A 15008-nucleotide genomic window follows, 5' to 3' on the forward strand; every position below is an offset into this window, starting at 1 on the left:
TTCTTGGGTAACGTTAAAGATTTCGCTGGCACTTTTTTCCCTGTACGTGTGCGTGGTGCTGGCCTTTGTTTCGAGCAGGCCATCGTAGCCATCCCCCGGCGCCCAGAGCAAATAAGCCCCAAACAAAGCATTTCAGCAGCTCTCGGAGCTCCTCTCAGCCTCCTGCCTCTTTTTTTCTTTGCACAGGGGCCACTAGGGAAAGAAAGCAATGTTTATCTTTGAGGCACAGAGCAGGGCTGGAATCATCTGTATTTTTTTAATTATGGGGGTTTCAAGCCTGATCCCAAACGTCGCTGGAGAGCTGGAGCTCCTCTGGCCACCTTTCCTGCAGCCACTGGCACAGAGCTCGGGGGCCCCGGAGCTGCGGCGTCCCCAGGAGCACACCGGGGCAGGGGGCCCGTCCCCGGCACTCTGCACAAAACGCCACCTGGTTCCCCTCCTGGGTGTCACAGAAGAGCCTCGTTTAGAAGGCAAAAGCTCCAGCCTGGCATGAGGTGATGTAAAAAGTGGCCACCCTGCCCAAACGGGGGGCTGGCTGATTCAGAGCATCGCTACCAGAGCCTGTCCCCAGGTGACAATGCCTCTGTGGGGCACTCACGGGGTGGCACAGCCGAGGGCCCGCTCCGTGGGGACACTCCTTGAGGTGCAGCTGCTGTTTTTCTGCTCTGGTTATTTGTCCTGCAGTCGGGTGAGCCTCTGGCTTCACCTCAAAGCCAGCCCCGTCCTGTCCTCTACACCTGCCTGTCACCTCCGGGTCCCCAGCACTGCGGCCACCACGGGGCACTGAGCTTCGTCCACACACACCTGGGGCACGGGTGCAGAGGAACCTCGGTGGTTTGAGAAGCAGCCTCTGCTTCCCCGCAGGTTTTTGGAAAGCCAGGTCTGTCCCAGAGAGGTTCTCCCAAAGCTCCGGGTTAACCCTGCGGCACCGCTCGGTTTCACACGGGCGTCTCCACCCGGAGCTCAGCAGAGCTGCTCCCACCCCCAGCTGGGAGCAGGCAGGGCCTGGCTGCTGCCTTTCCTGTCGGTGCTTTACAGGGTGAGTATTTCACGCTTCATAAAGATGCCAAATGAGGGGCACGTGTCCCATCTGTCACCCTAGGGCACTCCGGGTGCCCGCTGGGTGCTGCAGGCTGGCTGTGGCGCGGTGATGGACGGCGCTCTCAGCGCGGCAATAAACGGATCGATAGCGAAGCATGCCCGGGGGCTGGAGGTGCAGCAAGGCAGCTGTGGCCTCAAAGTCTTGCTGGGACCCTTCTTAAATTCATTTGTACTTCTGCAAACAATCAGAGCCTTGCTGGTAGCTGAGAAACACTGGGCTGAGCAAGGTGCAGGAGGTGCCCAGGGGAGCGCGCTGCTTGGGAGCGGCCAGTGCTCCTTGGGAAGAGCAGGCAGCAGGGAAGCCTCAAACACAATTAACTTCCAGCCCTAATGAAGCACGCTGTCCCAGCAAGCACACCAAGCCCAGAGAACAGGAGGCAGGACCGATGGAGGAGGATGGACACAGGCTTGCCCTGGTGTTGCCCAAGCACCCCTGTAGGGTGGGTGCCACAGAGGGTCACTGAGGACGAGCCCCCAGTCGCCCCCTCCAGCAGCCAGGTGACAACTTTTCTGTGAGCCCAGGGCCAGGTTTCTTAAGCAGGGGCCGGGGCTTGTTCTGCACCGCAGCTGCATCCACTCATCACCCCCCAGAAACCACCTGCAGGTGCGGGTTTGGGTTTCCCTGCTGTGCAAGGGCTGATGCCCCCGGGGCTGGAAGGCTATTCCTCCCCGAGGACAAGGCACGATAAACAAGGCAGGCAGCAGTAATTAATTACCTGTATTTACACTGAGCAGCCTGCTCATTGAGTTGCCCTCAGCCTGAGCAGCCCTGGCTCCCCGGGACCTGCCTGGTTTCCCACCTTCCCCAACCCACGCGGGGACCTGTCCCACCCGGCTCCGTGCAGCTCGGGCTGTGGGATGGACAAACCCCCCCGGTGAGCCCTGGCAGCCAGGCACCCACACGGTTGTGTCCCTCGCTGGTGCCGTGATGTCAGAGACACCAGATGTCCCGGTTACCGCCCAATTTAACAGCGCCTAAATGAGGTCACTGCCATCAGCGAGGCAATTATGTCCTGGGAGCCATTTGCTAACGTGATTAAGCCAGCTTTCCTGCCTGGTTTTAGCGACAGGCTGAGAGCAGCGCTCTTGGAAAAAGCAAAGCAAGGAGGGAGTGGTGCAGGGCCCACCACCAAACTGTGCCAATCCACCCCACTCAGCAGCTTTTTGGGTTGGCTGTGCCAGGAATGGGTTGGTTTGTCTCCGGGAGTGCCGGCACGAGGATGGGAGCAGAGACGTGGAGCATCGCCATGTGTGGTACCTGCGAGCTCAGCTTGGCCAGCTCACGTTCGTCCATGGCTGCAGCTGCTGCTGCTCGCTGATTTTTATTTCCCACCCTGTTTCACTCCAGAAGCGACAGAAAGGCCGTTCCGGAGCCACACCACGTGCCCTGTCATTTGTAAGCAGAAAAGATGGGGCTTAATGACTTGTCAGATCTGCTGTGTTGGAGGCAGTGGAGCCTGGGGGAATTTTTTTTTTTTTTTTTTTTTTTTAACAAAATCGTCTTATTACAGATGTCACTCTGAGTGTTCTCATTGCAGTAAATAAGAAAACGCCACCACAGCGGGCTGTGCCCCAGGGGCCACCCCCACCCCGCTCCCCTTTCCCAGCCTGGGGGTGATATGACCACGACCAGGAGCATCTGCTGGGGAAGCCACAGCCCTTCCCCTTCCAGCTCCAGCACAGCCTTAATTAAAAAATAAACTGTGAGACACCATAAAAAATTAACACTTAAATATGCTCCTGGGGAAGCCTTCGTGCAGGGCATCAGGCAAAACCCCACCGGCTGCGGCCAGGGGCAGGGCATGGGACACCATCTGCCAAAATGTGGTGCTGCTTCCCTGCCAGGCTGCTGCTACATTATTTAACCTCTTCTGAAAAGTCAGCACGCTGTGTGTCGTGCAGGGAGCCCCCCGAGCCCTGCCTGCAGCCTCAGGCTCGCCTTTTACAGCGCTTTTTTTGCATTCAGCTGCATTTTGCTACTGCTGCTCCCGGGCAAAGGCAGCCATCCCCTTGCCCAGCACGCTGGGGCTGATCAAACTCGCCCAGCTCCAGGCGTGCCGCCGCTCACGTGCGATGATTGCTGTTAATTACAGCTCTCACTGCAGCCAGATGCCAAGCCATGGGCTCCGGGCACCACTTGGTGCTTGCCCTGCCACCCGCAGGGATGCTCCCCGTGGCAAAGCCCAGCCCTGCTAGGGGTCACACCGCCGGCCCAGGCCCCTGAGCAGAGCTGGCTGCAACCCCCCGATATTCCTGGAGAAGAAATCTCTCTCCCAGATGCCTCCAGGCTCTTTGGAAAACATAATCTCAGAGCTATCGCAGAAGCAGGGGACGGCATCCCCAAATATTCCTCTTCTGATGGGTGTTCTGGGTGTTTGGGTGTCGGAGAGCAGGGACGTGTCGGCTGGGGGATGGAGGAGCAGAGGTGATGGCTGGTACCAAACCCATCACACCAACCCCACAATGTTTTGTTGTTTCCTGGAGAAAAGGCAGGCTTTTGTGCAAGAGTACCGCAGTCCGACACGACCGGGGCAGAGGTGGGGTGCCCGCAGCTTCTCCTGGCACCTGCTGAGATTTCGGGTTGAGATTTGGGCTCAGCCTCCCCGTCCCCTGCCCGCTGGGTGCAGAGGGCTCAGACGCGGCTCCTGCTCCCGGGTCTGCCCCGTGGCGCCGCTCCCCCCGCCCTGCACAGCCTGGTACCGCGTTAATTACTGCACGTGGAAGGCTAAGATGTAAATTACAGCCCGATGAGTTCTAATTGCACGTTCTGAACACACGGGCCTCATTGCTAATTATCCCCGTTCTCCCAAGCAGCTTAAAAAAAAATAATAAATCAGAAGCCTTGAACTGTGGCTTCCGAGGAGCACGGCTGCTGAGGCAGGAGCACGAATGAGAATTAGGGAATGAAATCATTGACCCGTGGAGCCACAGAGTCATCGGGGCTGGAAAAGGCCTTCAAGACCATCAGTGCAACCATCAGCCTGACCTTCTGAGTCCCACCACTAACCACGCATGTCCCTTAGTGCCCCGTCCACACGCCTCCTGAATACCTCCGGGGACAGGGACTCCACCACCACCTCCCTGGCACCCCAGCCCGATGCCCGACCACCCTTTTTTTTTTTCCCTCATGACACGGACAACAGCTTCATCAAACTGAGCCTCGCACCTGTCTGTAAAAACACCTGCAGGTGTTAATTGCACACGGCCACAGCTCCGCGTGGTCCTGCCGAAACCTCAGGTGAACCTGGCACCGAGCAGGTAACACACGACCATCGCACGGCTTGCTGGAGACTGAGGATTTGATGCTCTTGGCAGTATTTTTAGGACAGAGTCCACAATTTGCCCAAAGTGTCACTGAGCTGCTTGAATTTTCTGCATGTGGGGTGCAAGAACTTGCTGTAAAAACGATTGCTTTTGTTACCAGTTGACTGGAGGAAACATTTCTGACAACGCAGCTTTTGCAGAGCCCTGTCAGGGCATTTTTTTCCCCCTTTTACCTGAATTTCTGCAGGGGAGCCGCCGTCCCCGAGGTCTGAGCACCAAGTACTGTCCTTTGGACGCCAGGGGCCGGTGGTGAGCTTGCACCAGGCTCGCTCCTGCTGCCAGAGCGGTGCGGGCAGCCCGGACAGCAGTGATGGATGGCCCCGAGTCCGCCGCTTAACTGCTGGAACTGCCCCAGAAGAGAGGTTAACTAATCCGCCTGTGATTTATACCCGCTGGAGGTACCTCGGCAAAACGGACGCAGGTTTTATGTGGCTTTTTTTTCCTCTCGAAAGGAACGTGACATCCATTTCTCACAGGCTGGTAATTTAATCAAGCGACTTTTTCTTTTGGAAGGTGCCGAGGAGGGCAGTGCTGCTGGCAGGGCTGTTGCCACCGCCTGCTTTGAGCCATTGCTGCTCTGTGACGCCTGCCAGGCCTTGCCTTTGCCCTGGGCTCTCAGCGTGGCTCAGAGGTGGTTTCATTCACCTCGACACCTTCACAGCAGCTGGCAGGATGGTTGGAAGGACGTCTGCATCCCCGCAATTTGTCCAGGCCTTGCGATGGTCGGGCATCGGGCTGGGCTGCCCAGGGAGGTGGTGGAGCCCCCGTCCCCGGAGGTATTCAGAGGTGTGGGGATGTGGCACCAAGGGACACAGCTGGTGGTGGGGCTCAGAAGGTCGGGCTGAGGGCTGGGCTTCATGGTCTTGAAGGTCTTTTCCAGCCCAGGTGGTGCCTTGGTTCTATGCCGTGGGTTCTGCTCCATGGGCATCGCCCAATGTGCCTGGGAAAGGAGACACAAAGCGCTGCATGCGAGCAGCAGGGGCAGAGCTCAGAATCAAAACTACTGGGAAATGAGAGCAGCATGAGTACAGAATGAGAACAGCACCCCCGCCCCGCCTGCGCCAGCAGCCCCAAGCAGCTCTAGCCCTGCCCTGTCTCATCCAGGTGAAACCCAGGCTACAAAATGCCTCTTTGAAAGAAATTTTGAGAGAGTGAACCTGGAATGAAAAGAGTGCAGCGGGGCTCAGTTTTGTCCACACACGAACTAAAACAGTTTTTTTTTAGTGGGATTTCTGAATTCCAAACACCGATTTGTTCAGGAGAAGCCCAAACCGTGGTGCAGAGACTGCGGCGCCTCACCTGCGGTGCGGGCAGGGCTCCTCAGGAGCGAGCCTCGTTAAGCTGCCTAATTAATTTTTCATGTTAACAACCTTTTCTCCGTGGTGCACGGCGGCTCGTCCAGGCAGTGAAGGCACCTCACCTGCCCTGGCGCTGCAGCTCACACATGGGGGTGATTTTCCCCGCGTTATTGCCCTGCCCCACAGTCTCAGGAGACGACATTTTCCACCAAAAATGGGGTTCAGCTTTCGCTCCGACACCATTTCCTTTGCCAGTAGGTTTTTTCCCAGTGGCATATGGCAGGCAACGTTACATCTGCTTCGATTTCCAAGAGATCCGCTACCCTTTGTTGAATTTTCACAAACGCTATCAGTCTAAATAATCCAGGAGGCTGCTATGGCAACAACACGAGAACTCGCTTTCTCTCTCTCCCTTTTTTTGTGTGTGTGTGTGTTTAACCCTGGAGCACAAGGGAGAGGGATGCTGGCTTCCCTCTTCATGCCTCGCTGGGGCTTGGGCACGGGGCAGACCACAGGAGCAGCTTCGGCTAATCTGGGAAGGGCTGAGCTTGTCTAGAAGAGTTGACCAAGCACATCCAAAGCCTGGAAAGCCCCTTGGCCAGCTTTTCCTTTCCTGCTTCCCCGATGCTCTGACAAATTCACTTAATTTCTGCTAGGAAAAGCAGCCAGAGCTCCAATTCCCAGCTAGGGCCCATTTTGAGGCAGTCCCAACCTGTTCATGGCACTGCCTTGAATCTCCCAATGCCACGTCCCAAAAACTCCTGAGAGTTTGCCCTTGCCTGTGGGCTCTGCAGCTTTTGAAGTCCCCGCTGCGAGGGACAATCGAGGCACGTGGAACCGGCCAAGAGTCGGCTCCGGCACTGAGGCAGGTTTCTGTGTTAAATATTTACCACCAATGCTGTTAACTGCTATTTATTTATTTATTTATTTATTTATTTATTTATTTATTTTTTCTTGTGAATGCAGGCAAATGAGCCTGGGACAAGTGAGGGATAAAGCTTGTCTTTGCTGGGAGCTCCTGCTGGGCTCGATGCTGCTCTCTTTCATCCCTTACCCGGTTCGTGTTAGTGAAGCTCCAGCAGATGCTACAGCCAGGAGCGTGGAGGACCCATCTCACCACCCAGCCACTAAAGCAGGCTGTCCTGAAACAGCCCCACAGAGGTTAATTTGGGTGATTGTACAGATGTCTCTGCACAAGGTGTGGGTTTCATTTAAAAGACTGAAAATACACCAAATAGCCTCGATTTCCTTGCAGCAGTTTGGGCAACCGTCTCCCTTGCACCGTCCCTGCTGACCTTCTCTGAAAAGTCCCCATGCAAGTGCATTTTGGGCAGCAGCAGATGCCCAAGCAAGCCCAGGGTGCCTCTATACATACGTGTGTGTGTGCACGCACACACACACAAGGCACAATCCCTCCCTCAGAGGCCTGCCAGGCTCCCCTGCACTCACTCAGCCCTGTCAGCCCCAGGACACCGACTGGCTGCTGCAGTCTGGTCTGCTCGGAAGGGATGGCGATTAACCACTTGTTGCAATCAAGAAGCAGTTGTTCTGGAAGGGCACGGTGCAGTCTCATCGCAGGCCTTCTCCCATTCAAAAAGGGGCGTTGGATAGGAGGCGGCGGCACTGGGTTTGCAGTGACCTCCCTGTAGCTCTGTGCAGTGTGCGAAGGAAAAAGAGCAAGTGCCCGGCTCCTGGCCCAGCGAGCTCAGACCCCAACCCCCCCAGGAATCCAAGAGACGTGGGGCAGAGCCTCGCTGATGTCCTGCATCCAAATCCTGCTGCCCTCCTCCAAATTTTCACCTGTTGCGAGAACCAAAAATATTACTATCCTACTGTGAATTTTTGCATCCAGTGTTTGAAAACCTGCTAATCATAGGCAAAAGCTGAGCTGATCACACACCTTTAACTACAAGGACACCCGCACCATTGGGGCTGTTCTGCTAAAAGCAGTGGTGGCTGCGAACTCAAACCAGAGATAATTAAAAACTAGCGGGCAAGCTGGCTCGTGGCTGGTGATGCTGAAGGACCGTCATGGACGCCAGCAGGTGGGCAGGCACGGGGAAAATGCCATTCTGTGCTACAAATGGCATCCCAGTGGCCGCCATCACTTTATGGTCGATTTTTACTCAAACTTATGGGCAGGACCTGGCTGAGTCTGTTCCTAGACAGAAGGCGGCTTGACCTCTGTGAGCACTGGTGTGGTACAAGTGACAGCCCCGCGACTGCTGTGCCTGCATGCGTTGGCTTCTCTGCAGAGTAAAGATCTGCTCGTAGATAAGACAGAGAAGTTTGTAAAGCAGAATAATTGATAACCCGCTACATTACCGCCTTACCATCCCTCCTGCCAGCCTGGAATGGGCCCAAATAAACGGCAATCGCTCAAGAAAATAACATGGAAAGATGGCTTCAGCATTGCTCCAGGAAGTGCTAATGCCTTTTAAAAAGTTCAGGGTTATTTGGCAATTCCAAGTGGCTTGGTGGTGCGAGTTACTTGCGTTCCTGCAAATAACGATGCGTGGTTGTTTGCTTGAGCAGGTTTTGCTGGTGACTTCTGCAGTTTGTGTGCAGGGCAGCAACAACCCAGATGGAATACCCTTAATTTTGTGTCCAGTTTAGCAGTTTATTTCAGTCAATTCCCCTTCTGTTTCTAGCAGGCAACCAACATTTGTTTTGGTCTTGGGTTCTCCTAAAGCAATGCCTTGATTTGGGGCAAAGCAGCCCCAAAGGTGCTGTGGTGATCCCCCAGCAAAGTGAGCATCCCACAGCTCTTAAAAGAGAAGAAATGGATCTGTAAGATAAATTCCAGAGCAGTGGTACTTTCCGGGTAAGATGAGGGAGCGATCGCCAGCGTCAGCTCTCAGCACGGAGAACAAAGCGGCATTTTATTTTCGCTGCAGCTATGAGTAAGAACATTGATGCAATTACCTGCAACGCAGGACGGAAAACAAGGAGGAGGCAGCAAGTGTAATGAGACCTCGGGCAGGGAAGAAAATCTGATTTTGAAGAATGAGGCTCCAGGGGATGCTGCGTTTTCTGGTAAAACGCTCGTCCAGAGCTGGGAGCGCAGCCTGAAGCTATTCAGCCCCGCCTGCTGGGGAGCTGCCGAGGGAACGAAGGCAAAGTCAAAGTCTGGAGTTCACTGGGGAGGAAAAAGACGTGAGGGACAGAAGGCAGGGGCACGGGGTAGGGTGCTGGGGTTTCATCCAGGGTTCCCCATCCCCGTGTTGGCGCCCGTGGGCTCCAGCCAGCACCCACGGGTGGCAGGAGGGGACAGCACAGAGAAGGCAGCACCCAGGGGGGGATGGCCCAGACACCCTTGTCACTCAGCAGTTATTGACAAGACTAATTCCTTCCCAAGTGCTGCAATAAAGCGACTCCCAGAATAGTGCAGCTGTATGATTAGGGAGAAAGTAATAATTAGAGCGTATTTGTTGGTGCTCGTACACAGGCTGTGCGTGCCGTGCTGAGCGCGGCTGCCAGGAAGGTGAAGCACCTGGAGGTGAAGCACACCAAGAGCTTTACCAACGTCCCCGCATCTGTCCTCAGAAATGTCTCACCGTCAGGTGGGTGCTTTGGGTGACCACAGCATGGGCCCATCAGGGCTTGCCTGTTCCAAGCCCCCAGTCTCATTTTCTGTGCTCTGTCAAGTACCCGCGGGGTTCAGGCCTCCGTAATCCCTTGCTCCATCCCACATCCCTCCGTCCCTGGAAAAACGTGAAACAAAAGCCTTGGGTGTTGTTGTTTTCTGACCCGGAATAAATGATAGCTCAGAATAAACACTGTAATGCTTCATGACTTATTATTCTTTAAAAAATCATTAAGTCAACCACTGTTAGTGCTGCCTCCTGGGAGCAAACTCGGGAATGCCATTAATATTAAAGTCCAGGACATCTGTCAGTGCAGGCTGTGTCTTTCCAGCTCCTTATATGCAGGTCGAAAATAATTTCTGCCATCAATACATATTTGAGTCACACTCATAGAAGGGTGGAAAATTCTCCTGGTCTGTCGGTGTCAGATTCTCTGCTGGAGACCTGTGCCGATGTAAGGAATATTTAACTTTGAGGGAAAATTAAATTCCATTCGCTGTGCCCTATAGGCAGCTATTTTTAAAGAAATTAGGGTGCCAATGAGTGTAATTTAGTGTCTCTCACGTGCCTAATAAAGCACGGTGAAAAATAAGAGGTGCTCCAGCCTGCTCAATGCCTGCAGAAAACGCAGTGTGAATTATTCAGGGGTGGTTGTCTCATCGCCGTTGTGCGCCGAGCGCCTCCATCAATCCTCAGTCCTTGGTGTGGGCTCTGAGCACCCCCAGCACCGCCCCCTGGGTGCCTAATTGGGATTTTGGGGATCACACTACCCGGTGGCCACTCTACTTCTCTCCCTGTGCCACCCAGCAAAGAAATTCCTGCTTGGATTTAGCCTTGGGAGCATGTTATATGGAGCCCCAGGCTGTGCTCCAGCCCCACCGGCCTCCAGGAAGGAGGAAAGAAGTCCGAAAATCCTTGCATTAATGTCAGGCTTCATATTTTTGGATGCAGAGGGAAAAAGTGTGGTGCTGCTGCTGTGGCAGGGAGGGAACATCCGAGCTGGGCACTGCCTGCAAGGATGTGTCCTCCAGCATCCCCCGATCCTGTCCCTGCACCGACCCCAACAGTGCTGGTTGTTCAGAGACTGAGAAGAAGTCCATAAATATTCTCCTCCTGATGAAATTCACTTGATTGGCTTGACGAGGGGATGTGGTGGTGTGCTCTGTCTCCTCTCTGGGCATTTTTCAGGCTATGTATAGTTGTTGTAAAGCCAGGTTTTATGATCCTCCCTTGGTGAAATAATGAAATAATATCCCTGACATCCTACGTACCAGGCACTGTAATTCATAGGTGAAACAAGAGCTTGTGCTTGGGGGACAGAACAGGATAGAAGGCAGATTTTATTTAGGATTTAGAGTTGTTTTTTTTTTTTTTTTTTTTTTTTTTTTTTTCTGCTGTACTTTATCATGTAGCCTCTCACACTACGTTCAATTCTAATTCGTGGGACATTATTTGAAATTTATAATATAAAGCCAGTGAACTGTGTAGGGGATGAATGTTTTATGTGTGTGCACAATTACTCTTCTGAAACTGTTTTATCTGCTTTCAACTGCCTCTTTTTCTTATATCCCAATGTTTTAAATCACATTTTTATTTGACTGTTTAGAGTTTAAGTAGATCAAACTATTGTGAGTGATGCTTTGTGGGGATCTCTGGCATTTAAGAAGCTAAAGCAGTGTGTCTGAGCTGGCTTAGCTCTTTCTGCTCTACACACAGCAGCACAATGCCTGGCTGGGCTGCTGCAGGTTTGCCCCATCCTCAGCAATTAATTCCCAAATGAGTGTGCATGGGATGCGTTCAGCACTTCTCTTGTGCTCCCTGCACCATCAGACGCCTCTGCCCCTTGTATTTCACATCAGTGGCTTGCAAATAAACTTCCTGGAATAGGGTTTGCTCTTGCTTTACATGTTATTAGCTTTTCTTCTGCTGTTTTATGGTGTCTGCCACAATATGCGTCAGCCCCTAATGCTCTGTGAATTGCCATATATTAATATCACATTCCGGATTTCCTGCATCTTCATCTGTACAGATTAGAGAGGCTGCAGCTCAGCAGTGACAGAGTAATTTTAAAGATGAAAAAAGAAAATATATGGGAAATATTACGCACGCAGGAGCTTCAAACAGAAATTATTCTTATGGTGTGTATTATTTTACCTCCATGAAATAGATCAGTGCAGAAAACTGTAGCTTTCTAGTTGGTGGTGTACACACAAATCTTGTTCCCAGACAGAGACACGAATGAGGCTGAGGAAGGACAATTGTGTTTTGGCAATCGTGCTAAGGAGGCATTGGCCAGCTTGGCCAGATGGGGACAAACGTGACACTTGGTGACAGATGATGGTCGTTGTGTGTGTTTTCAGACCCCCCAAACCTTGCCAGGCTTCTTCTGTTCTGGGGGAACACAAACACAAGCATCTCGTGAGCCAGAAAATCTTCTTAAAGACATGGTTTGGCAAAGGCTGTAGGCTTGCGAGACACTTCAGCCCTGCTCACTGCAGCACTTAAGCCACTTTGGACATGTATTTAACTGTAAGCTTGGCCATAAATCCCGGAGATGAGGAGATGGGATCCACGTTCATACAGCTAAGCAGGTGCTTATGAGCTTTGCTGAACAAGACACTCAGGAGCTGGAACAGATGTGCACCTTTGACGCTAAGAGCAGGATCAGGCCTTCCACCTGGATCGACTAATCTGCCTTGAAAACATGGCAAGCCCACTCCTCCTGTTACACCTGGGAGGCCTCCTGCTGCCATCAGATTTTTCAGCTGTGGCAACAAACCCAAAAGGGCACCTGGGGCTTGTAGGCTGAATGTCTGCCTATAAAGGCATGCCTGCAAGAAGAGCATGGTGGTGGGCTGTGCTGCTCAGGACAGCACATGGCCATGGGATTTTGTGTTTTGGAGCAAGTTGTCTCTGGGGTGCAGCTGGGAGCCCCAGCCTTGGGGACGTGCTGTGGCACTGTCCCCACCTGCAGAGACATGGACATGGACATGGGCTTGGAGCCCACCAGAGATGTACCCCAACCAGAGCTGCGTCGCCTGCACCACAATTCAAGGTAGAGTAAGGTCTGCTGTGTGAACGGGGGGTGGGGGTCTTTCTCTCCAAACAAATCATTTGAACTTCCATGCTTGTGCCCATTGCATACAATGCTTTGCAGACAGGAGAAGAAAAAAATGATAGATGCATGTGGTCGCAGAGGACAAATGTCAGACTGTGAAGTTTTGATAGGTACTGAAAGCCCATTTTGGTTTTCAGCCAACTGTAACTTCATTTTGTGGCAGACAGACTGTTAGGAGATGAGAAAGGAAAAAATAATCCAACCCCCCTTTCTGGAGCAGCTGGGGCAATTTCTCACATCACCTGGAAACTCCCAGGAATGGTTTGGGTTGTTTCACGTGGTCACTTAGGCTTCCAATGCGTGAGATGTAGAGATGTGCTTCCTTTAGCAAACATGTGCAGTACAGCGGCCAAGTCCCATTAATCCTTATTTAATCTGCTAACTGTATTGTCAAATCATATTATGCCACTGATAACTGTTAATGTTGTACTTCACATCGGGCCCTTCCTCCACCTTGGTGTTGCTGGAGCCACATTTATCACCGTGCCAGCTGAGCTAAAGGAAAAGCTGGTGCCAAGGAACTGCTGAAGGATGCTCCTCATTGAGGGACCCTGGTGCTAAGGAGCAGAAGGAGGCAGCTAATGAACGAGGCTCAGTAATTGAACTCCCAAATAGTCCTGAGGAGAAGGAGAGTCACAGATCCCATGGCCCTCATCCCCTGTGGTTGAAAAGCTCACCACGTTCTTCCAGCAGCGTGGGTTGGTCTCCCTGCATCTGGAGGTGCTGTCAGGTCATTAACAAATGGATCACCCCCAAGACAGACATACCGTCAGGTCTGCTACTCTGAATCCATAGTGCTTCAATCAAAATGCAGTGATACAGCATTTATCCTCCCCTTGTTTATTATTTCTGAGTTGTCTTTAAGCATATATCTCATTTAGGGCAAACCAAGTCACAGCTAGATTAGATTACAGCAAGGAAATTGGATTATTTTAAGTAGATAATATAAAACATGTCTATGGAAACTCCATGATAATTGCATTATCTTTGGTACATTGTGAGAGAATTATCTGTATTGTATTAGGTGGGGGAAGCATGCCAAAATGCTATTTAAAATGTGAGTGGGTTATGACAACGAGCCAGCCATTGGTCACAAGTAAATTAAAAGGCAGGAGATGTTTATGTCCATCATTTCTGGCTTTCAGTTTGCCCCTCCCAACCCCGTGGCCATAGCAAGCACCAGGTACTGACAGCCAAAACGCAGGGTGAAGCTCCTGAAGCTGTGTCTGCTGTCAGACAACCCTTGGACTCAGAGGGGAGGGGAAGGATCACCTCCCTCGGCCTGCTGGTGATATGTTGCCTAATGCAGCCAAAAATACTGTTAGCCTCCTTGGTCAAAAATACTGTTAGCCTCCTTGGTGTTGAGGGGACGTTGCTGATTTATGTTCAGCTTGGTGTCCACCAGGACTCCTCGGTCCTTTTCTGCAACTTTTCTCCTCTCCACGCTGTTTGGAAAACCTCTGGTATGGCTACAATGAGCACAGAAAGCAAGCGCCAGCAAAAGCCACTTGTAGCCAACACTTCTGTTTTCACGAAACATTAAAGTTTCCATCCTAATTTGCCCAATCTGGACTGAATGACAGTGACAAAATCTGTAATGATTTTTTTTTCCTCCTGCTGACAACTGGCTGGGAATAACACAGGCAGCAGTCCGCAGCACCGTGGTGTGTTGGGAGCTGGAGCACAACCAAGCATCATCAGCGGGATGGGAGACAATTTATGTGACAGGCTACTAATGGACCTAAATATGACAACAGAAATTACTTTCTAACCTGCCTGAGAGTTTAGAAACTGAAGAATCTGCTTGGCCTCTCAGTCTGGGGGAGTCATGCTACCCTTGCCCCCCCCCCAGTCATCATCAGTGAAGATTCAGAAGAAAATGTTAAAAATTACTGAATCACCAGCAATTTGGCTGAGGCAGCTGGGAGTCAGGCTGTGGCACTGGCAGCCCAGCTCCCTCATCTGCTGCCATCTCTGCCAAGTCTCACCGTGCAGCGCTGGACAATTGACCTCCATTTTCTCCTGAAGGTGGATAAAAGTAATTTCTTCCTAAATAAAGCCTCATTTGAACAAAAAGTCATATTATCATTACAGCAGGAGACTTCACGTTGCAGTAGTGGTGGGGAGCGAAGGTCGTACCTGGGTCCTGCAGGTAATGACATCTTGCTCAAAAGGCACATTGTTTTTCCTCACTCTTTCTTTCCACCATTTGAAACAGTACATGCAGAGTGGTTAGGGGATGTTATGAACGGCTGGTGTCAGTCATTTCTTGAATTCAGGCAGTGAAGAAGCCCCTGACTCACTTGGGACATTGCCTGTAGGCTGGTCACGTCACTGCTGAATTTTGTATCTTCTCTGGATGCGTCTGCCTTCAGGTTGCCATCACACCAGGTGTCCCCGTGCCCAGTTGTCACTGTGGTATCCCAAACTGGAGCACTGGGTTGGTATTTGTGGACTGCAGCTGAGCTGGAGGGAGCTTCTCACTGATGCTACGGCATCACACCAGCCAGGAAAACCACAGGAGCAGAGGAAACTGCTGCCCGCAGTGCCTCCCGCCAGCAGCTCACATGTGCCAGAGCC

At 52.2% G+C, this 15008-nt stretch overlaps 1 long non-coding RNA gene across 1 annotated transcript; it reads left to right on the plus strand.

The window, feature by feature from the left end:
* The first annotated feature begins 12141 nt into the window (after window positions 1–12141).
* Window positions 12142–14745, plus strand: LOC311444214. The gene is made up of 2 exons (XR_014697735.1): window positions 12142–12365; window positions 13574–14745. It is a non-coding gene; the product is annotated as an uncharacterized lncRNA (long non-coding RNA).
* The last annotated feature ends 263 nt before the right edge of the window (window positions 14746–15008 follow it).

Source organism: Aythya ferina, assembly GCF_964211825.1.
Source record: "Aythya ferina genome assembly, chromosome: 13".
Classification (NCBI taxonomy): Eukaryota; Metazoa; Chordata; class Aves; order Anseriformes; family Anatidae; genus Aythya; species Aythya ferina.